General features: G+C 41.2%; 1 protein-coding gene across 1 annotated transcript in view; it reads left to right on the forward strand.

The window, feature by feature from the left end:
• The window catches only part of LOC126459358 (GTP-binding protein Rhes-like), a 491,970-nt gene that overhangs the window by 273,106 nt on the left and 193,874 nt on the right, over window positions 1–24,990 (forward strand). Inside the window, exon 2 of the mRNA XM_050095856.1 lies at window positions 16–83. The gene's annotated coding sequence lies outside the window, so the exon portion shown is untranslated. The remainder of the gene's footprint in view (window positions 1–15; window positions 84–24,990) is intronic.

The raw sequence follows: 24,990 nt of genomic DNA on the forward strand, positions 1-24,990 counted from the left end.
TTCTTGTGTCAACAGGTGAAACTAGAACGTCCTTCATCTTCTCGGGAACGACCAAGCCACTTCGCTTCTCCACACGTTGTTTGGTAAGTATTCCTTTAACATGATGAAGCCTCTGCTTGCACACCAATGGAAAGATTTCTAACATTAACAGGCAGATGTATGAAGTCATCATCCTGGCTGTTTAATTCGTGCCATCTTATAAGCTACCTCTTCTGTATATCCACAGATTCGTTGATTGTGTTTTCCTATTCTCCTCCTCGCCCACTTTCTTTCTGAGGCCTTAAGTGTCCTCTTTCCTCCTCTGCCCAATTTGTAACCATCCATCGTGTTTCTGTACCGATCTGCATCACTGATCTACGGCGTGTAACTTCACCTGTTGGAATTTCTCAGACCGTATACTACTGAATTCAGTAATCCACTTGGTTGTTGTCATTATTATGAAAAGGCCTTCAACGAGGTGTGAGCTTTAAGTCACGGGAAATGTTTGAAGAGTGTGGGTTTTCTCAACTTTTAATAAGGTGAATTCAGAGTTTCTATGCTAGTAACAGTATCAAGATACGCGTCTTCTATCTTCCGCTCTGGCCGTGCGGATCTAGGCGCTACAGTCTGGAGCCGAGCGACCGCTACGGTCGCAGGTTCGAATCCTGCCTCGGGCTTGGATGAGTGTGATGTCCTTAGGTTAGTTAGGTTTAATTAGTTCTAAGTTCTAGGCGACTGATGACCTCAGGAGTTAAGTTGCATAGTGCTCAGAGTCATTTGAACCATTTTTTATCTTCCGCTGTAGCATACATGTAACTGAAACTGTCAATAAATCCAGAAAAAAAGGAATGGAAGATTCCTACACACTGAGACGTACAAATGTAACTCACTCGTTTTTTCAGATTACCAGGATACACTGGCAGATACAGAATACGAGGTGCGGCTAGAAAAAAACCGGACTGATGCTGGAAAAAACATTTATTTACAATTATTTACAATTTCATGTTATCTCCTTCAATGTACTCTCCTCCTCGGTCTCTACACCGCTCCATACGAATTTTCCACTGTTCATAGCAATGCTGCAGATCATTTTCGGTAAGTCCATACATTACTTCCGTCGCTTTTTCTTTTACTGCTTCAACAGTCTCAAACTAGTTCCTTTCAAAGCTAACTTGAATTTAGGGAAAAGAAAAAAGTCACAGGGGGCCAAATCAGATGAGTAGGGTGGATGATCTAAGATGGGAATGTTGTGTTTTGCCAAGAACGTCTTCACTGACAACGCACTGTGAGAAGGGGCATTGTCTTGGTGAAGGATCCATTACTTTTTTCTCCACAAATCGTTCCGTTTTCTCCGTACTCGCTCACGTAGGGTAGCCAGGACGCTAATGTAGTAATGCTGATTCACTGCTTGTCCCTCTGGTACCCAATCAATGTGCACAATCCCTTTGATGTCAAAAAAAAAAAAAAACAATCATCATTGCCTTGAATTTCGATTTTGACATTCGTGCTTTTTTTGTCGTGGAGAACCAGGAGTTTTCCAATGCATCGATTGGCGTTTAGTTTCGGGATCGTAAGTAAAAAACCACGATTCATCGCAAGTAATAACATTTTGTAAGAAGGTGGGATCACTTTCAATGTTTTCCAGGATGTCAGAACAAATCATTCTTCGGCGTTCCTTCTATTCAATTGTGAGACACTTTGGAACCATTTTTGAACACACTTTGTTCATGTTGAAACTTTCATGAAGAATCTGCCTAACACTTTCCTTGTCAACTCCTGTTAACTCAGACACTGCTCTGATTGTTAAACGGCGATCTTGTCGAACAAGTTTACCGATTTTTTCAATGTTTGCATCAGTTTTTGCTGACAATGGTCTGCCAGTGCGAGTGTCATCACTGGTGTCTTCGCGGCCATCTTCAAATCGTTTAAACCACTCAAACACTTGTGTTCGCGATAAACAATCATCGCCGTACACTTGTTGTAACATTACAAACGTTTCACTTGCAGATTTTCCTAGTTTGAAACAAAATTTGATGTTAACACGCTGTTCTTTCTGTACACTCAACATTTTCCGACGCACAGACAAAACGTCAACTACTTAAAACAGACTCCACGGGCAGACTGAGTGCAGGAGGCAGATGAAACTCGAGCAGTAGGCGGAGCGAGAGTCACGTGACAGGCCACGCGACTTTCAACCTTATTGCATTCGTTTTATTGTTTCACCAGTACTAGTCCGGTTTTTTTCTAGCCACACCTCGTACAGTGTACAACTAGCTGTTTGCTCCTTATATATAATGGCAAAACTATAATTTAATCATAGTCAACAAAGAAAACTAAAGTTACAGCTTTTCTGTGGAAAACGACATCGTAGGGCTAAAATCATGAAATCATGGTCGATATCGAGAACGCCGCGGTTGGAAAGGGGGGGGGGGTGCTCGGTTCCTATTTGATCCTATTTGAGCTAGGATCATGGACAAAAAGTTTATGATTTAGCTCGGACCAGAGGCCATTTTCACAAGCATTCGAACATCTGTCTTTATAGTAGCTATACTATAGCAACGTTTGAAGGACGAACTGCAGCTGGCGCCCAGGCAGTTCGTGGGAATCGATTGATTCCCTTTGCAGAATATGTTAATTGGGCTGAAATTAATAGTCAGTTAACGACATCATTTGCGTGGACACCGATCTGGTTTAACGTGCAATAACGTGCAGAAAACACGTTTCTCTGGGAGGTTTGACAAGCGGGCCATTTGTACGAATCGGTTCAAACTTTTCGCTAGTGTAGATGAATGTATAAAGTTCAAATGAAATATTTATCTAATAATCCTCATCCGTTGTCGAGATACGATGGTTTAAATTCGAGCTAAAAGTAGCACGAAAAAATCATTCTTATGTGAATTTAATAAGTGGAAATGGTTTAAAGTGATTCAAATATATAAAAAATCCATTCTGTCTATAAAACTGAAAATTTTCTTTAAAAAATCTAGCTTAATTACGTGCAAAAAACACTTTTTTGTGAAGTTTCCATACGCACGTCATTTTCATATTATAGACTTCAGCGAATCGGTTTAAAATCTGTTAGAACGTACACGGATACATGTAATTAATTGTCATCCTATTATTTTTTGAGATCTTCACCGTTGCCACGATACAAGCAACTTGTTTCAAGCAAGAATAAAAAAAGCCTATAGCGTATCAGGCGTCGCCCAAGTCAACAAAAATGTACATTGGTTGCCAACCTGTGGCGGTCAAATGTCAAAATCATGGTAGAGTAAAAAGTTGGGAAACAGAATGAAACATGCTTGTCACACCTCAAAAAGGCGAATACGTCCTGGGCAAAATTTGGAATGTAAAGAAAGGAACTAGCTTTTTCACTTACCTGGTAGCTTCAAAGACATTTAAATCAAACATCTTGACATGTTCGCTCTTTTTTTACGAGTTAACCTTACATGGCTACTCCAGGGAGGTCTGTTAGCTGCAAGGTTTTGGCTCACCTGCATCTTATAATTTACGGGCAATTCCCGTTCCTGTGGCCAGAATCTAGAAGATTCGCCAGCCATAGTAAGCAGTATATAGTATCCATTGGCTGAACAACATACATTTAATAGCTAAAAACTTCAGGGTGTGGATTTGTTGTTCCACGATACATTAAAGTACAAGACATGGATTCTAACAACAACAAATAATAAAGTGCGAATATGTCAACGTAAAAACGCTTTCACTTTAATTTTCTTTGTGGATATGATTACATTACCGGTTTGACATTACATGTAAGGACCAAACAGTTAGTTGTAGATTGTCTTTCATAACTGCTAGTACAGCCTGGTCATGTGCGCAAATGAGTGGGTTACATACTGTATGTGTCGGTAGGTAGGAATCTTCGATTTTCTTTTGAGATTTATTGACAAAGCATTTTTCATTATGGTAAGTACGTATATTCATGTATCTCGGCTGAAAAGAAACTAAAAAGATACTTAAACATGTTATGTGTCATTAATAGGAAGTTCCTGCACAAAAGCAGTAAAGAGACAATAATTTAATTCTACAATATTGCGAATATACCTTCGCTGCTCTGTGGACCTGTAACATGGACTTTAACGACCAAAAAACTTCCGGGAAATGAAACGGGGGAAATGGGACTTCTAAGACCTTTGGCAGAATGCAAGTCAATGGTTCGTAAGAGGAGCAGTGAGATAAGAGCGGAGTTCGTTGTTATAAGAATCCAACAATACAGAAAAGAATAATATGAGCATCTATCGCGTACAGATGAAAACCAGAAATGAAGGAAAATCTATGACGACAGATCTTAGGTTAGAAGAACGATAGGAGCACCACAAAGAATATGGTGCGATCAGCTCTAATGTTCTTTGTTTCGGAACAGGCAAAAGCGTCTAACCCGAAAGTGCGCATGATCATGATTTTTATTTTTTGATTCAGTAATAGCTACCAATGTTAAAACAAATGTGGGCATGAGTTCCCAGCGCCATTCCTTACATTTTCTGTGACAAATTTATAAAAAAATGGTTGAAATAGCTCTGAGCACTATGGGACTTAACATCTGAGGTCATCAGTCCCCTAGAACTTAGAACTACTTAAACCTAACTAACCTAAGGACATCACACACATCCATGCCCGAGGCAGGATTCGAACCTGCGACAGTAGCAGTCACACGATTCCAGACTGTAGCGCCTAGAACCGCTCGGCCACCCCGGCCGGCAATTTATAATTAGTATGTATCAACGTTTTAAACACGCTGAAGCGCAGTGAGGTATAAATGAGTGTGGATTTTAGCATCCCGTTGTCTTCCAATAAAATATCCCTTATAATGTGATAAAACTATCATCGTTAGGCTACACTGCAAGCAGCCTTCATCACGGTGACAGCACAATCATCTGTATGAAAGTTGCTTGCTAAAGCTCTAGAAACATCGTCAGTTTTGCCACACCAAGAAAAATGACAGTGAAATGTAAAAATGCGCTCAGTGTACATTTCCACGCTAAAAGAGAGATGGGAAACATTTTCCTAAATGAAACAGAGCCCTGTGTAGTCAGCTGTCCAATCTTCTCTTCAAAATTACCAACCACGGAGATTCAGCATGACACACAGCAACTGCTGCGTATGATCTGCCCGGCGTCTGGGGACTGACCCACTGTATGCGCTGCCAGAGGCGCCCCGACAGTAAACCTCTGCTCGCCCAGTCGACTTTACGCCCCTGGGGTCACGGGCAGTGAGTGGAAGGCCAGTCCCGGCGGAGGATCATCAAAGCCGCGCAGCCAATCGCCAGCCAGGTCCAAATACTAGGCGACAGCGCTCAGGGAGAAAATCCTCTATCCGCGGCAGTTTCACCAGCTTGTGAAATACAAGCAGGGGCGACGAATATCTTACCCGAACTGCATGTTGTAAGCGTGACCTGCTTATGAAAAGGGCGAGTCTTGACGACGAGTTTGTGCAGAACACCAGATACACCCACTTCTGTGTGATCGCATTTTTCACACCTCGAGAAGCGTGAATATCTTAACCAGAGAATGACCTCCCTCTTCCCTCATCCATATATACTAGCGTCTGCATTGCAGCGTCACCATTCTCATACTCATTCTTTCTTTTTGCGTATGTTAGTCACTTTTCTTTCAAGCCTGATGCTGTTACGTGCTGCTCTCGGTCGCGAGTCACTCCAGTCTTCGACACTCGCACATGCCACGGTTTTTACGGTGTCCTTTGGACGTCATCTACACATCTACAGCTACATGGTTACTGTGCAATTCACACTTAAGTGCCTGGTAGATGGTTCATCGAACCATTTTCATACTACTTCTCTACCGTTCCACTCTCGAATGGCGCGTTTGAAAAAGGAACACCTAAATCTTTCCGTTCGAGCTCTGATTTCGCTTATTTTATTATGATGGTCATTTCTCCCTACGTAGATGGGTGTCAACAAATTATTTATGCATTAAGAAGAGAAAGTTGGTGATTGAAATTTCGTAAGTAGATCTCGCCGCAAAGAGAACCGCCTTTGTTTCAGTGACAGCCACCCCAACTCGCGTATCATATCAGTGACACTCTCACCCACATTGCGCGATAAGACGAAACGAGCTGCCCTTCTTTGCACTTTTTCGATGCCCTCCGTCAATCCTACCGGGTAAGGATCCCATACCGTGCAGCAGTATTCCAGCAGAGGACGGACAACTGTAATGTAGGCTGTCCCTTTAGTGGGTTTGTCGCATCTTCTAAGTGTTCTGCCAACAAAGCGCAGTCTTTGTTTCGCCTTCCCCACAATATTATCTATGCAGTCTTTCCAATTTAAGTTGCTCGTAATTTTAATTCCTAGGTATTTAGTCGAATTGACAGCCCTTAGATTTGTGCGATTTATCGTATACTCAAAATTTATCGGATTTCTTTTAGTACTCATGTGGATGACCTCGCACTTTTCCTTGTTTAGTGCCAATTGCCAATTTTCGCACCAAACAGAAATTAGCTGTAGTTCATTTTGTAATTAGATTTGATCGTCTGATGATATTGTTGGACGGTAAATTACAGAGTCATCTGCAAATCATCTAAGGGGGCTGCACAGATTATCACCTAGATCATTTATATAAATCAGGAACTGCAGAGAACCTATGACATTACCTTGCGAAACGCCAGATATCACTTCTGTTCTACTCGATGATTTACCGTCTATTACTACGAACTGTTACCTCTCTGAGAGGAAATCATGAATCCAGTCACACAACTGAGACGATACTCCATATGGGAGCAATTTGATTAATAGTCGCTTGTGAGGAAAGTTATCAAAAGCCTTCTGGAAATCAAGGAATATGGAACCGATCTGAGATCCCTTGTCGACAGCACTCATTACTTCATGCGAATAAAGAGCTAGCTGTGTTGCACAAGAACAATATTTTCTGAATCCGTGTTGGTTATGTATGAATAAGTCATTTTCTTCAAGGTGATTCATAATGTTCGAGTACGTATATGCTCCAAAATCTTACTACAAATTGAGGTCAGTGATATGGGTCTGTAATTCAATGGGTGACTCCTGTTTGCCTTCTTGAATATTGGTGTGACCTGTGCTACTTTCCAGTCTTTAGGAACAGACCTCTCGTTAAGTGAGTGGTTGTATATGATTGCTAAGAAAGGCACTGTTGTGTCTGCATACTGATTGGTATACCATCTGGACCGGAAGACTTGCCTTTCTTAAGTGATTTGAGTTGTTTCGCATCACTTAAGGTATCTACTTTTATGTCACTGTCACTCATGCTAACAGCTGTTCTGGTTTCGAATTCTGGAATCTTCACTTCGTCTTCTTTCGTGAAGGTATTACGGAAAACTATATTTAGTGACTCCGCTTTAGTGCCACCATCATCGGTAACGTTTCCATCGCTATCAGCAGTGACGATATTGACTGTTTTTTGCCACTGGTGTACTTTACATACGACCAGAATCTCTCTGGGATTTCTACCATATTTTGAGGCAATATTTCATTGTGAAAACTATTAAAAGCATCTCGCATTGACGTCCGCACTAAATTTCCAGCTTCCGTGAAACTTAGCCAGTCTTGGGGGATTTTGCGCTCTTCCTCCTCGCAGTCCGTTTCCCTGGAAAGAAAATACAAGACGACGTTGTTTAGTTTATACAACTTTTTCTTCAAAATAGGCTCCTAATGAGTCAGCACAGAAGTAGAGGCGTTGGGAAATAGTCGGAAAAATTCCGTCATTTAACACTTAAATTGCTTGCTGTTCCATGGTTTAGCCTTCTGGGTACCTGAAAATATGAAATTATAGGTTTGGAAATAACCAGAAGCCTCAGGTAGACAAATCGGGCGAATAAGGAACGTGTTCGAGCAGCACGATATATTTTTGATCCAAGAAGTAGCGCACACTCCTGCTTTCTTGCGCCGGTGCATTGTCGTGCAACAAACACCATGTTCCATGACCCCTGTACTCCGGTCGAACCGGCATCTGTGTCCAACATTTGTCATTCTGGAGCGAGTTCTTTATGGTTAGTTCCTTTTGAACAAAGAAAACAGAGAGCAGTGTTTTGACGCAGCTGTTCTGCATGCGCATTTTTTCGGTCTAGGAGATTCTGGACAGTCCCATTCCAAACTTTAGCACTTTGTAACTTGCTCATACCGAAAACACAAGTTTCATCACCTATTACGATGGAAGACATCTGGTCTGGGTCTCCTAGATGGGACTCGCATTCGGAAGGACGACGGTTCAATCCCGCCTCCGGCCATCCTGATTTAGGTTTTCCGTGATTTCCCTAAATCACTCCAGGCAAATGCCGGGATGGTTCCTCTGAAAGGGCACGGCCGACTTCCTTCCCCATCCTTCCCTACTCCGATGAGACCGATGACCAAGCTGTCTGGTCTTCCCCAAACCAACCAACCAACCAATCTCCTAGATGCCGATATTTTAATGTCTATCCAATGTTCCACTCAGCAATCTTTTTGATCGTTACTGAATGAATGGGGAACAAAGCGACAACAAATCATCTTTTTGCATAAAATTTTCATTTAGAATGAGAAGCACAGTTATTTTAGGAATCCCAGTCAGATCATCAATTAACGTAGTAGATGCACAAAGGTCATTCAATAGAATTTCAGCGACATTGTGTAGTATCCATGGTGGGGAGCCCCCTCCCCCAGACCCCCACCCCCAATATGCTATGCATAACGTACATGCAGAAGCGTGGTACGGCTACAGTGTATAGCTGATAAGATCTCCATGCTAAGCTCAATGTATTCTGAGCAGCCAGCCATGGGTCGTAAGTTGGTCAGTGCAAGTCATGCTGTATGAAACGAGTAGAAGTGGAGTAATGGCAGTTCTGGCTCATGAGTATATAAGTATTTCATCTGATACCTTTCAGGATGCTATATGTCTAATTCTTGACATAGGGATATTGTAATTCAAGCTTCAAACATATATATAAGGGTGGCATAGCCAGAGTCTTGATGATTTTGTAGTTTTGACTCTTGCTTTTTAATTGGGAGTTAATATGTACCATGATAAAGTAAACTATGCGTCTCGGCTTTTTGCAAGATCAACATGTATTTGTTATTCAGTGGTTTGGTATGGAACTAAATTGTAAATGAAAATGGTAATCTTATTTTATTACAGTGAGTAATTATTAAATAATTTTTCTCCTGGCTAAAGATTTGGTCAAATTGCTAAGGAACTCCAAGTTAACATTGTATTAAAGTGTTGTCTGTAAGTTGTGTAAGTGTCACTAAATCACAGTTCATACAACAGATTCTATACAACTATTGATTACGATGGAAACAGTTATCTTCAGCAAAATGATCATTAAAACCAACGAATAGCAGCCATGCACAACACTGGTGTATGTTACCTGAAACAATATTCCTCACAACTCGTGCCTAATTAATTTCGGCTCCATACATCAGCAAGAAAAGTATGTTATATGGATCGTGCTATGAGCACTGTTTTTTAAAGAACCAATCTGGTTCAAATTATTTTCATTAAAATGAGTTCAGTACCACTGGTGCACATTTATTTTTAGACATTTTTATTACCATCGGCATTTATGTCTGCAGACTTGCGTAATTTGAATTTGCTGCAGAAATAATTGTTAAGATGGCGGCAGACAATTGATAGAGACTTTCTATTGTTAGAGCAAATTTCCTTTTAACAGGTTAAGTATTTGAAATGCTTATTTAACTTTGCTTTCATATTGTGCACTATTTAGACTAATTTTCATCAAGCAAACCTTTGATACTTTCGTAAGAAACACAGATGAAAACGCGATACAAATCGCTAACATCAATGGCTGTGCTTCTTGCAGAGGAAAGAAATAATTAACACAGATAATGCTTATTGAGAGAGGAATTAAAGTTACATGTAATTATTCACTCATATTTATAATAATAATGAACTCTGTTCTCAAGTAATAATTAACAAATAATTGCAATTTCTTAACAGACCTCAGTTTCATGTACGTCTTGCTTCTGCTATCTACAAAAGCCAGCCAAGAAGAAGGTAAAAAACAAAGGAAGACAAACGCAGATCATAAAAGGAATTTACAATTATGATTGTCTTTGAATGATACACATCGATATGTCCAATTACATCATAAAAATATATATAAATAATTGATATTTATTTCCATTTTTCACTGTTTTTCCATATGTCGGATAGATAATGTTTATAACTGTTAGAGGCATAATTTCTTCTCGTCACACTGTAGCTAAAATTTAACTCGTGGATGTTACATGTAGTATCGATAGGGGGGGGGGGGGAGGCCCACCCAGACCCCCCCCCCCCATATGCCACTAGTTTTTATTATTCTTGCAGATTTATATTTCAGCTATAAATAGCCATCTTCGATGGATTTGAGTTACAATTCAACAGATTTTTGGCAGTACATGTCATTATATGATCTTACAGAAGGAACATCATGACGTACTGCCGCGACTGAAATTCAGCAAAAATTGCCGTTTACAGCCGAAATCTAGTTTTGGAAGAATAATAAAAACTAATGGTAGTGCGACTGATTCCTGTGTGTCTCTCCTTCCTTACAGTCTATGGTTGCTGTGAAGAATGGTTCCTTATGTAATCATAGTTGAATAGTGTAAGTGGTGTTGAGACACAGCTGAAATAGTTAAACATAAACAAAGCCTCACGGTCAACTGGAATCCGTGTCGAATTCTATATTGAATTTCTGGCTGAGTTAGCCCCTTTCTAACTATAATTTGTGTTAGATCCCTCAAACAAAAAACCTTGTCCAGATCTTGGCTCATGGATTCTCATTGAAGTGGATCATCTTCAATGATCTCTCTGCCACCACGAAACCTTGCATATGACTTAGAATCGTTTTCACAACTCATTGCTCCACTGCCGTAAAACAGTCTGTATTTCAGAAGTGTCTAATTTAAAACGAAACTTAATGTTCGCACGTTACTCAGTTGCTCCTTTCACAACTGAAGTTCAAAAGACATTGTTCAAGTTTCGGTTATTACAGGCAGTATGTGTTGCAAGCGCTGTTAATTTGAAACGGAAGGTAGTTAAAATAGCACTCTAGTTAAGTCGTGCATCCGTTCACAGATGGCATTATCAGTTACGCGAATGTAAAATGAGTCACCTTTCCCGTGGGACGAGCTGCCTGTTACACTCCGATTCGCACTGCTCTGATTTCTCTTCTGTCCAAAGCCGAGAGTAATGTCACCGGTATTTGCGAAATTTTGCGGCCATTCCAAGTGACATTATTTGAAGCTCAAGGACTCTGATGATGACAATTAAAAGTTGTTACTTGTATGCAGAACAGCGATTTATATTACCTATGTGATTAAACAGACGACGGACATCGACAAAAATCATCTTTTGGCAAAACAATATACTATGAGTAATTTCACTGACTAATACTCTATACGAACTTTAATTAACTGAAGATCAACGTTCCTTAAACAATCACGAGAGTGATCCGAAGTGCATGCAAACTAGGCAGCAACCGCTACAGCACAGCCTGAACTGACAGACTGAAATCCGGTCGCATTGTTGGCAGGTGCTGGTACTTTCCCTGGTGTACTATTTTTCTTTAATATTACGCCTATACAAACAGCAAAAGGAATGCAGCAGAAGGAAATAAACAAAACAATAAATAAGTGATATCGCGATCCCCGTAACAGGCAGGAAGTATCAACAGTGGGTGTTCTGTACTTAGGTTTTTTGTGATACTGTGCTTCCTTTGCTGTGTTTTGTGAGCTGTATTTATGCATACTGTATCGCAAACCTTTTCGCCTCGTCATTGTAGTATATTGTCGCAGTTTTAATTTGGTAAACAGACTCTGAAAAACTATAATCATTACTTTTATATCGAACTGAAGGAGTGGTGACGCTTGACAACTTTATAAGCTGTTGTTATTTCTGGAGCAGCAACGAGAAATTCTTCCTGGGTATCTCCCTCAATCGTGAATGGAGAAATAGGATTTGAGTCGATGATACCGCGTATCCATTTATACCATTCTTCGTAGAAATGTCATGTCTCACATTTGTCTTACCTCCGGGAGTTACTGACATGAAACACCTAAAAATCTCACACAACGTTTCCTAATCCGTACATCCTTTCTTGACAAATGACTACTCTTTTGTAAATTCATTCGAAAAGTAACACTTTCTCTTTCCATCGTTAGGGATTTTCGTAGGCTATGATAACTTTATTAGACGGCAAACAGTCGACAGCAGCACTTTAGTCATCGAAGTAAGCGTCACTGTTCATTTCACGCCCTGTACAAACGCAGTCAGCAGTTCCAACATTACCAACTTGCACTCGTTGTTCGTATTGCGTTTAGAAAGAATCGTATTTCAGATCGCTGTTCAAATTGGAACGCCTGATTCTTCCAAGTGGCGCTGTTTAAATAGTTTCAGCCCACTAGTACTGGAAAAGTCTGATATTTTCTCGAATGACGGCGCTAGATTTACAAGTTTCTTGTATCATCGATACAGAATGCGCAACAAGCAACTCCATCTGTGTGACGACCTTGTCAACATAAACTTGTTGACATATTTTTTTTTTTTTGTAGTGCGAGCTGAAGAGATCATCCTTGGTGACTTATTCTTCTAGGATGGGATGTAAGGATAAAAGAAAAACACTTTATTTATTACACATTCAGTTGGGCTTGGGCACTCAATGGGTCCTTTAGCCTGCTGTCTTTGGTGATGTCTATCTGCTGTGGAGGGTGACATGTGTCTAGGCTGTTATGTGTGACTGCTTCCTCGTGTTATGACTGATTGCCTATGGGGGGTGAAACGTTATTGACTTCGGTACTTGATACTTGTGCCATCTTGCAGGGTTTACCGTTCCTACCTATTCTAATTGTCGAACTTCGTCCCTAAGGGCATCGATTTTGTCAAAAACTCGTAGAGCCTTGCCATGGACTTTCTCTTGTATATTGGTCTCGTGGAGTGCTGTGCGGATGTCGATGTTTCTTGTCCACCATGGAGCTCCTGTGATCCATCGATAGCAAATGTTTTGCAGCGTTTGGAGTTTGTTGTAGTTGGAGACGCATCTAGTTCCCCACGAGGTGCAGCCATATAACATTGTGGGTTCCACCGTTGCCTTATACAACTGGAGTTTAGTCTTAGAGTATAGATCCATACTCTTCAGGAACGGAATCAATGACCTGGCCATCTTCTGCGCTGCCGTCTTCTTGTCGTCAATATGCTGCGTAAAGAGTAATTTTTTGTCAAGGTAGACACCGAGGTACTTCACTCCCGGCGACCACGGGATAAATTGATCAGCTATTTGTAGTCTGGCGTTCAGAACTGGTTTCCTCCGTGTGAACAGAACGGCTGCCGTCTTCGTCGGGTTGATCGTTATCTTATTTTGCAGCGCCCAGCGTTCCATTACAGCAAGTTGCCGTTGCATCCTAGCGATCAGCTGGTCCAAGTGTCGTCCAGTTGTCAGAAAGGCCGTATCGTCCGGATAAAAACTCGCCGTATTGACATAAACAAGACTAACTGAGACTGCATTCACATGTTGCGCTAACAGATGGCGTTACTTCAGCCAAGGTTGTGACAGTATTTACCAAAATCGGATCTAGAATGAAATTTTCACTTTACAGCGGAGTGTGCACTGATATGAAACTTCCTGGCAGATTAAAATTGTGTGCCCTACCGAGACCTTAACTCGGGACCGTTGCTTTTCGGGGTCAAGAGCTCTACCATTTTTTTTTAATCTCATTTTGTTCGCTTTTGTTCGTTGAATCTGCTCGGGGCGGACGTCGTAATACATCCGTTTAAGTTCGTTGTTGATCGATTAACTCAGTTTTTTTATTACAGAGGGCAGACAACCCTCTGACCGAACACGCTGAGCTACCGTGCCGGCACCATGTGAGTTCCCCAAGCACGAATCAGGACCTCTCCTCACAGTTTTTAATTCAGCCAGTACCTCGTCTCATACCTTCCAAACTTCACGTAACTAGCACTCCTGGAAGAAAGGATATTGCGGAGACATGGCTAAGCCATAGGTTTGGAGGGTAGCAGACGGGGTACTGGAGGAATTAAAAGCTGTGAGGACGGATCAGAAGTTGCGCTTGGGTAGCTCAGATGGTGGAGCACTTGCCCACGAAAGGCAGAGGTCCCGAGTTGGAGTCTTGGTCCGGCACACAGTATTAATCTGTGAGAAAGTTTCAAAATTGGGTCTTGTTGGTATGTCGGGATAAGAAGGTCCATAACGGAGACGGTCCCGATTTATCGAGACGGATGGCAACCCTTGTTCGTCATGATTTCCTCCGTTGTCGTTACTAACTTTCCTGAGGCTCTCCCACTTTACCAGGAGACTAATGGCTGCGAGAGGATTGATGTAGGTGGTATGTTGGCTAATCCACTGAAACAGGCTTTTTACAGAATTTCGAAGGAAAGTGGAGGTACCCGTGGAAAGTTATTTTTAGGCTGCCAGAGAGGTGCTCTTGGTTGGTGTAATTGGTACCGTATGGTCGACGGAACTGGTGTATCTGGCTTCGAATAATAATTCCGCATAAAGCTTTAACTTTTCACATTCACTCATCGCGGTTAATCGCTTGCTTAATAATAAACATATGAATTCCGATTTGCTTTTCGCACCTGCGCTCCAGACCACATAAATGATTCGGCAGAGATATAATTGATCCCCCAGAAGATTTTACATTAATAATTTTATTATTTTCGATTCGATTCAGTTTTAAATTACAATAAGTTGAGAAATACAAGATTATCGGGTTAAACATATAATAATATAAAATGGTACAAATTGAGACGTAATTGTGTTGTTTATTGACGGTTTGTTTCTACAAGTATGGTAACACGAGAGGTTTTCTGTGTTTGTTTGCGGCAGTTGGTGCGCATGGGCGTAACTCCTTTGTTCATGTTAACGCACGTTTGTGGCTTCCACAGCAGGTGTTTCTGCGCGCTTGCGCTTCCACTGACGATAAACTGGTACAACGTCGTTTTCGACGCGAGTAATGACTGCGACCAACTGACGATATTCCCACTTACGTAAGAATCAAGGAATGGCACCGGTGGCTTCGGGAAACTGAGAGTTTGCTCTCCATGTCAGGCCACCACAGCAAGTAGGCAGTCCTTCCAGCGGAGTCCTCAAGAATCCAATTTCCGATAAAGCAGTTCCCGATATTCTAGATCTGCGCCATCGCAGCTATCGCAAATCCAATGCTGCAGAACACTTGGAGAGAGGTGGAATACAGATTATATGTCTGTTGCGCAACTTACGGTGCGCATATCGAAGTGTATTAGGTGTGTAAAAAACATACCGTCAACAAATATCTCAGATACTTCTCAAATTATAACATTTTATATTATTGTATGTTTATCCCGGACACCCTGTATTAGCAGCACAACATGATTACATTTTACGTTATTGCATGTTAGTAGCACAACAGGGAAGGGACATCTGAAGTACACGCAGAACACCGGAGTATCAGGCATCCGTATTTATGCACAGTCTCTTTTGCACTATGCAAAGGGCTCTCTTAAATTTTTCATGAATACCATAATGCTCGATAAAGCTGTCTCCTGTGTCCTGGCAATACTTTTGATGTCAATGAACCATCAGCCAACGCTATCTTGATAATATTTCTCGAACTCATGCTGATTTAAGACGGCGACTGGTATAATATAAGAAAAAAAGTGTTAAACAGCATCAGGTGGCTTTTATGAGTTTTATAAATTCCTTTCGTGCGAAATTCCTAACCAGTTCTGACAGGTTCTAAATCAGCGAAATAAAGATCACAAGAACTAGTATGTCTGCCTGAAAAATACATATAAATGCTGTCCTTTACTCACACTTGCTTGCGTGGACTAGGCTTGTAGGTCCACAAATTCGCTATCTAAGACTAACTGTATTGAAAGGTAAAAACTAGCAGACTTTTTTTTCATTCAGATTCGGTTTGAATTTTTCCACACAAGCGAACTGTTATTGGGTGCCTCGTTCCTTTTCCCTTACACACTTTCACCAATGTCATTATTCGCTACTAACTGTGATACGCACTATTTACAGATCTTGGTCTTGGGCAGCGCTCCCACCTTGGCTCCTTAAGCGGCAGTTGCTAATTGAAATAAATCGTATACAGAAATCTTAAATTTCGAAGCGGTGGTTGTTTCGTAACTGGCTCTGTGTTTACTTTATAAAAAATGAACCCCGGCAGTTTTGCTTACGCTAATATTGCTGAAACAGCTACAGAAACGACAGGCAAGTTACCAACTTAATACTACTAAAGAAATTCTTTAACAGATCGGAAGACCTGCCACACGACTGTTCCAAACGAGAGTTCGGTACCATGTAGTACCACCAGTGGTTTTACTTAAGAACGGTCATTAATTACGTCATAATTTTTGAGTCAAATTACATTTAAGTAACTTCTTTTTTGCGAACAGAAAGATTAAACGGAAATAAACACATTACAATTTCAAGTAGTCCCTCACATAATGAGAATCACTATTTATAATTATTTGATCGCACTGAGTTTGCAAGAATATAGTATGAGTGACATTTGAAAATGAAATTAACTAATATATTTGCTTAGACTTCCACGACCAGTCAGTTGATGCGGTACCATATTCATAACATTTGTGTGTCAACTAAAATTAATTACTTTTCTTCAAAATTTAAAATTAACAAACTATTTGGACACCTATTATTCGGATTCGGTTGTATTGTGTCGCTAGCATAACAAGCTTCCTCTGTTGAATGTTCATGATCTAACTGACGCTTTAATGTGACTATATTAATTAATTCAGTATTAATTAAGATACAATGTTTAAATTGTATCCGACATCCTGTGCCGATGTAATTTGATACCACGTCTCATCTCCAACTGAAATTTATACACGTTAATGTCTGTGATGGTACTGGATAATAATACAGTCTCTCTCAAAGACGACTGTGTATCCACGAATATTGTGTACTGCTGTCGGTTATTAAATGTTAGTACAGTTCGGAGCATTGACAGAATAGAGAAGAGGTAGCGTATATCAGTTTAACCAATAAAAATTCTCGGGTGTAAATCTGGTTTTGTATGCCTGGTGCTAAACTCAGAAAACTATTCGAAATATTTGTGGTTATTAGAACTGTAAGTTATTTACAATTGACATTTAGCAGAATTACTGCGTTCTTTTGATTTGTCCTATTAGCCAAATATATCCCTGTCTACAGGAATCGGTTATTTATCGAAACTACATGCAATCGGTCTTTCATTCCCGAACGTCTGATAATATCTGAAATTATTTTACAGGCTGCATGGTTTTAACGTCGTTGACGGCACTTATACAATCCGAAGTCATCTACCTTCGCACTCTCTTTGCCGCTGAAAGTCGCTAAACGTTCGTCGTATAAAAACACGCCTTTCCCTCTGAAACACTCAACTACTCCTGAAAGTCAAAGAAAGCAGTGTTTTCACCGTGGGAAGTTATCGTTAGATCTGTAGTGACCCTAAGACAGTAGCTTTCTGTACTGCAGAGTGCAACTGCCTCTTCCTCTCATTAAGAGGACTGATATTTTACTGCAAAAGAAAACCGTTTCAGCAGGAGAATTGGATGTCGGGAGGCCTTTTCTCCTCGGGTCAACGTTTTCATGTTAAGGAGAAGACGGGTGTGCTATTTAGGTGGTAGCCTCTTCAAACAATGTCAATCCTCTAACGATAGGTGATAGCAGCAAAGTACATACAAGTTCTGACAGATGCCGAACAAAAAAGTTGTGCTCCATGATATCAACTCCCGTTCAAAATTACTGAAATAGTAACATTAACTGTTCGAATTCTGTAAGCCCGTACCAAAGCGAGTTCAGGCAGCTTACCACCTCAACCGTCACCCTTCAATTAGTCGGCTCTGCCACGGTCTGCGATTAATGCATAACTCGACCGATGCGCGTCTACTCAGCTCGTGTTACTGGCATCTAGTGGTCTGTGAAATTAGGCACAGATACATCGCATAGCTGATCACTCTCTATGTTGTGTTGGCAGAAGAGCCAACACCGTGTTACTAGTGGAGGCCGAAATGCACACGTTTTAGCTCACGCAGGCTGGCGTGAAGAGGGAAGAACTATACTGACGTGAGGTCTGGAACATGACATGGAATTAGAATTCAGAAAGCGGATGTAATTAGTTTGATACTTAACTTTAATCCATTAATGATGAACGTCGCTCTTGATGGTACATGATTCACAATATTATCTGTTCAGAATACATTCTTGTAACTGAATATGGCGCCTTGCTAGGTCGTAGCAAATGACGTAGCTGAAGGCTATGGTAAACTGTCGTCTGTGCAAATGAGAGCGTATGTAGACAGTGAACCATAGCTAGCAAAGTCGGCTGTACAACTGGGGCGAGTGCTAGGGAGTTTCTCTAGACTAGACCTGCCGTGTGGCGGCGCTCGGTCTGCAATCACTGATAATGGCGACACGCGGGTCCGACGTATACTAACGGACCGCGGCCGATTTAAAGGGTGCCACCTAGCAAGTGTGGTGTCTGGCGGTGACACGAACACTCTAGGTTGAGAGAAAACCGTTTTTCAAGTACTTTGAATTACCAAGAGGCTGATGAAAGGGCGCTTACACAAAGTCACGACTAGGAAGTATTTGAATCCATGTGACACACTCTCCGAAGCCGGACGTTATTTCACTCCCTACTAAACAATCTGGAGTTTCAAAAACGTACTTAATACATTGACGCCGTGCTGGAATTTATTGGGAAATAATCAGAGGTGTTACATTGTTCAAACATCTATCATAAATTGTTGTTTGATGGAAAAGGACCATTACAGTAATTTGTGTTGTACTCATTGCACACAAGATTCCAGTTATGAGGCAACTGTTTAAGATTTTCAAAATTTGAGTGATCTGCGAGCTCTGGTAACACTATTAAAGGAGACATACTTTTTAAGAAACAAAGATTGTTTCAGTATCAACCTCTTCATCATGCTCATCATGCACTGTTACAGTACTGACCACGAGCACAAGCTATGACAACAGTATTTGTCTTCGGCTTACGGCCTCGTTTAGATTTTTTTCATAAGTGACTATGTTCGCCATCGAATGTACTGTTTACTATAATTTCCACAGTTAGAATTTAGACATATTTCGTTTTCAAGTGGTTGAGCTCCAATAAATAACAAATGTTAAAATCAGACATTCCACAAGCTGAAGACATACATGTTTGACAGTACCTCGATGAAATAACCTGCACTGAAACTGATATAACTGTCTCACGTGCACATACGAAACTGTTTGTTTTGGTGTTTATGCATGCTGACTGAAGCATCGAATGAAAATTTGTACCAAGGACGGAATTCGAACTCGGGTGTCCTGCTAATAGGCCGATGGGCAACCACTACGCCACCGTGGCACAGTGGCCTTGGGCAACTGCACGGAATACCCTAGCATGCCTCCCTCAGCTAAAATCCCCATTCACGCCTCAGCCCACTTGGCGTTCCCCCTAAACTCGAACACCATTGCAGAGGCTCTCCAGATGTACTGTAATAGCGCACCAGCACAGAACGAAATGGGGGATCCTGCATGAAACCTAGACTTAGGTGATTCAATCAAATGGAACTATATGATTCCACTACAGATTTTTGACAGTTGATTCGAACCTGCTGGCTCGAGACCTGGGTTCGAATTCCGACGTTGGCACAAATTTTCATTCGTCGCTACAGTCTACATATATGAATCACAGATGTCTGATATCTGAAAAGGTCTCTGCAATCATACAGTTTCATTTGATTGTGTATTTTGATACTATATAGAGATTTTGTGTATGGTGAATGCTGACATGAACTCACATCCATTTAGATTTTTACTGCCATTCACGACATGCTGCGTTTTCAGCACGTGAGTAGTTTCTGATTTATCAGCCCTGATTATTTAATGAAAGTACTGTCAAACATGTATGGATTTTATAGTGTGGAACGTCACACATTACTGTTTGTTATTTACAGCAACTTAGCCACACTAAAATGACTTAAAAATCTAAATGACACTAGTGGAAATTATAACATGTATACGGTCCGTGACGAGCATGGTGTCTTTTGAAGTAAAAGTGTATGGATTGATCCCTCATCATGCTACTGCTACTTTGTAAGGTTTCAGTTCTCTGAGCAGATGCTACTTACTCATGTAAAGTTCTAAACAGCGCAACCATTTTCTGAGACTTCTTTTGAAGGCCGATCCTAAAGCGTGAAGCATCAGCTAAAAGCAGTACGCTACCCTCTGTAGTGTTCGGAAACGGGAGTGTATGCAGCGATCATAGACTATTGGGGTAGTGTTTCTTGCACAGCATCATACTACCCAGCAGCTGCGTTGTATGTGAAACACCTTACACCTGAATGTGTTAGATAAACTTTCTCACACTTCCACATGGATACCACTAGGCGCAAACAGATGGCGTACACAATTTCCTGGGGAGGGGGAAGGGTGGAGGCGACAGGAATCAAAATTCCGACTTCAAGAAGCTATGGCATAAAGGCAAGGGAGAAGATTAGACTACAGCGATTCAGTACAGACGTTTGAGAACGTGATTCACCATCTTTAGTTCGTAAGTGAGATGGTATATTTTCATGGCTGAGCAAATGGCTTCTTCCTGTGTAAGTGTAAGGTTACGCTGTGACTAATGAAGATTATTTTTCATCCCAGTGTTTTGGTATTGGCTTTCTTTCTGGTACTCTGACATCTTTAATAATGTGTAATAAAGATCTTTTTTTCCTAGTATTATGTGTATGGGTCCGGAAAAATGGTGCAAGATATTCAAAGTTCTGAGAAAAATAGGGGTAAACTAAGGAGAAGATGGGTAATATACAATATATAAAAGAACCAAGTGGGAACAGTAAGAGTGGGAGACCAAGAACGAAGCGCTCGAATCGAAAAGGGTTTAAGAAAGGGATGTAGTTTTTCGCCCCTGCTGTTAAATCTATACATCAAAGAAGCAATGAGGAAAATGATAGGAAGGTTCAAGAATTGAATTAAAATTAAATTTGAAAGAATATCAATGATAAGATTCGCTAATTATGTTGGTATGCTCAGTGAATGTGAAGAATACGTACATGGACTGCTGAATGGAATGAACAGTCTAATGATTACAAACTACGGACTGAGAGCAAATCGAAGAAAGATGAAGGTTCTGAGAAATGGTAGAAATGTGAACAGTGAGAAACTTTACATCAGGACTGGCGATCACGATGTAGATAAAGTTAAGGAATTCTGATACCTAGCGGCGGAGTAAGGAGGACATTAACAAAAAGACTAGCATTGGCAAAAAGGACATTACTAATATCAAACTTAGGTCTCAATTTGAGGAAAAGTTTCTTATAATGAACGTTTGGAACACGGCATTATATGGTAATGAAATGGACTGTAGGAACAGAAGAGAATAGAAGCACTTGAAATGTGTTTCTACAGAAGAATGTTGAGAATTAGGTGGACTGGTTAGATATGCAATGAGGAGGTTGACCGCAGATTCTGGGAGGAAAGGAATATATGGAAAACAGTGATAAGAGGACAGGGTGGTAGGTAATGTGTTAAGACATCATGGAATAACTTCCATGGTGGACGTGTTCATAGGGCTATCTCAACTGTAGAATGTCTTTATGTCTTTCATGACGATACGAGCGTAAGGACAACACAACACCCAATCTCCGAGCGGAGAAATTCTCCGATCCGGTTGGGACTCGAACCTGGATCTCTTCACTAAGCAGTGCGTGTTGCTGCCCCACAGTTACCGAGACGGACGAAGGTGAAGATAAAATGTGTTCTAAGGATACGATCCCAGTTTCAGGATAAGGCAAGTGGCCAGCCGGCACTGGGTAAGCCAGACGACCGTGTGGAACATTTTGTTTTCCTTTTTTTTTTTTTTTTTTTTTTTTTTTTTTTTTTTTTTTTTTTTTTTTTTTTTGTAAGAGGTGGAGCTCCTCCACGCCCACACCGTTATAATGCCCAACTCAAAAGGTCTACTGCCATCTTTGCATAAGGGTTAGTTTTCATTAGAGTGAGGTGTCGCAGGATGGGGGCACTGCGATGTTTGCGTACGCCTGGTTAAGGTTAACCATTAATACGCGCTCATCTGGAGACAGATTGGGTCGAAGTCGAACGAAGGGTAGCGGTTTGAAAGGCAAAGGAAAAAAATGCCGAGGAAAGAGCCAAGGGAAGAAATCCTCTGCGATCAGTTAGGTCGGGTGGTAAGAGCAGTAGCGGATGTCTTGCTGCCTGCGATAGGTCATGCAGGGTAGGCTTTGTTAGTAGTGGGTATCATGCATGTCGATAACTTTGACGTTGTGCGGTGCTGTTTCTCGGCGGCTGCTGCTGGGTGCTGGTGTTGAACTCTCGATCAGCGTCAGCAACCTGCAACAGTTTGGTTTATCATCGTTTTTGTGTCCGATAGGTCATATATCAGATGTACAGTGTAGGGTGATGGCGATTTGTTTGTGCGTCAGTGGGCGAGCTCGTCGCTTTCCCTGTTGTGGTCTGTAGGTCGGCTCTAATAGCAGTCAGTAATTTCCAGTCAACGTTGCTGATATGGAGCGCGGCTTTCAGACGTTTGTCGCTTGTCGGTGTATGTTAGCTACCCATAGGTGGTTATGCCCTAGCTAGCAGTGTCTTTGGTCACTTATGTTTCCACTTATGGTTGTGATCGTAGTTTCCCAGAATAAGTATGAAAGGATTGTTCGAGTATCTCGAGTTCCTGTATAGTCGTGTGGCGTGTGTTTTGAATACTTCAAAAAAAAAAAATGGCTCTGAACACTATGGGACTTAACATCTGTGGTCATCAGTCCCCTAGAACTTAGAACTACTTAAACCTAACTAATCTAAGGACATCACACACATCCATGCCCGAGGCAGGAGTCGAACCTGCGACCGTAGCCGTCACGCGGTTCGAGACTGAAGCGCCTAGAACCGCGCGACCACACCGGCCGGCTTGAATACTTCCTTGTGGGTTTCAAGGTGGTATTCTTTGTGAAGTTCCACGGTGCGTGTGTAGCGTGGAGCATTGATAATGATTCGTAGCACTTTGTTCTGTATGATCTGCAGGCGGCGCAGTATCCGCGACAGCTGCCACTATCCGAATCATCACGATATGCGCAGGTATTATTACCCACAAAATGTTGGGACGAGTCCAGAATTTGTAAAAACGAGCGTGGGAAACGACAGTGATGCGGGCCGGCGCACCAGCCGGCGATTCTGGTTTGGCTTATCTTGCTGTCTCACTAGCTAGCGCACTACGCGTTACGCTGTACGAGCATGTGATCTGTATCTAGTATCTAGTACAGTACGTCCGAAATTACATTCACATCTTCCCTTTAAGAATGGTGTGCTAGGTATTGGTTTACCTTTTATTTTCTTCACTAGGTAACAATACGTAGCATCATCTAGTAACAGAACATCAATGTAGCCGCTATTTCGGGCCCATGGACGAACAGAGCAAGCCGAGTTGAGTAAATCACTGTTCACGGAATTCATGTTTAGCAATTATACAACGTGTTGCGTAACTCTGCATCATATTGACAGCAGAACAAAGATAATGAGGCACCAGTTGTTCAAATATGTGAGTTGTACGATGCATTGTTAAACATATAATGACTCTCCGTTATACATGTAATTGCATGACATATATAATTTACCAGTGACATGTAACGTTTTGGCAGAACTCTGTTTATTGACTAACGAAAGTCAACCGTCGTATCGTTAGAAAACAGAGAATATGAGAACGTTATGTTTTTGAATTAAATAAACCACAAAAACTCTGTACTAATGTTGCGATACTGTTGTACTACGCCTTCACAACAGATAACACATTGACAACAATTTGATAAGGATGTAAGACAAAAGAACTATTTCTTTTTTTATATAATTTATACAAAACTTAGAAATACATTTCTCTGGAGACATACGAGTCTCAGCTTTATCTTCGATGACAATAGGTGCCAAGTAATAAATTAAAATTTGTACTACAGCTGGGAGGAACTGGGGTTTCTTACTTATTAGGTAGATGTGCTAGCCACCTACCACCGCCGCATTGTGGTTAGCACACCTAAGTGGACAACCCTATTCCACTGTCCTAACTAGCACAAACTTCAATTCACGCCATCAGCTCATTTTCCCCTTCTTAAACCGTCCGCCTCAAATAGGGTTAACTGTTCTCCTGGTAAGACATAAATCCAGAAGAAACAATTATTCCCAGATTTCTCTCGAATCTTCAGCAAATACACCGATGAAGTTGAGGCTCATGTGTCTCCAGGAAAATGTAATTCCTATAGATCAATAGTTCACCTACGCCTGAGGTCCAGGCAGGATTTTCTCTTTATGTACAAAGTTCGGGTAAGACAGCAATATCGAAGAACCTCAGCGAAACACCATTTAACAAGGGGAAAATGGATTAAAAGCGTGAACTGTTGTTCTGTAGAGGGCACTGGAGGAGGGTAGCCCGTGCAGGGTTGATAGCCATATTGCTATTGCGGTGTAGTGGTTCGCGCATCTTCTAAGGAAGCAGCTGGTTTCAAGTCGTGGCTATGGCTCAAATTTTAATTCATTACTTCACCTTTAATTTTTATGCTGAGTGTTTATATTATTTTACAGCTTATTAACTAATGAAAAAGGAGAGATGCCATCAGAAAACCAAGCGAAGCAGCACATTAAGGTTAAAACTGTGTATATTTCTATGAACATTAAAACTGTGTTAGACGTAATATGTTCAGGTGTCAAAAATGAAAATTTTTGCCTTTCTGCGGTGTATCAACATATTCATCAGCGTTCAACATTTTGTTGGCATATCGCTTCGCCAGTAAAGCATGATTGTAGTTCAGTGTGAAAAATATTCTCTCCCGGCAGTAGTCTCAGGACCCAACTTGTTGTTGGATGTCCACATGCTCTCTTCATCGGCGTATTTGCTGAAGATTCGAGAGAACTCTGGGGATAATTGTTTCTTCTGAAATTATATTTCCTCAGGGCAGCAGTGCACACTATTTGAGGTAAATGTATGGACGGTTTTACAGACATTGTGGCAGCCTTTCATCCTAACAGCTG

Source organism: Schistocerca serialis, chromosome 1 (genome assembly GCF_023864345.2).
Source record: "Schistocerca serialis cubense isolate TAMUIC-IGC-003099 chromosome 1, iqSchSeri2.2, whole genome shotgun sequence".
Taxonomy (NCBI): domain Eukaryota; kingdom Metazoa; phylum Arthropoda; class Insecta; order Orthoptera; family Acrididae; genus Schistocerca; species Schistocerca serialis.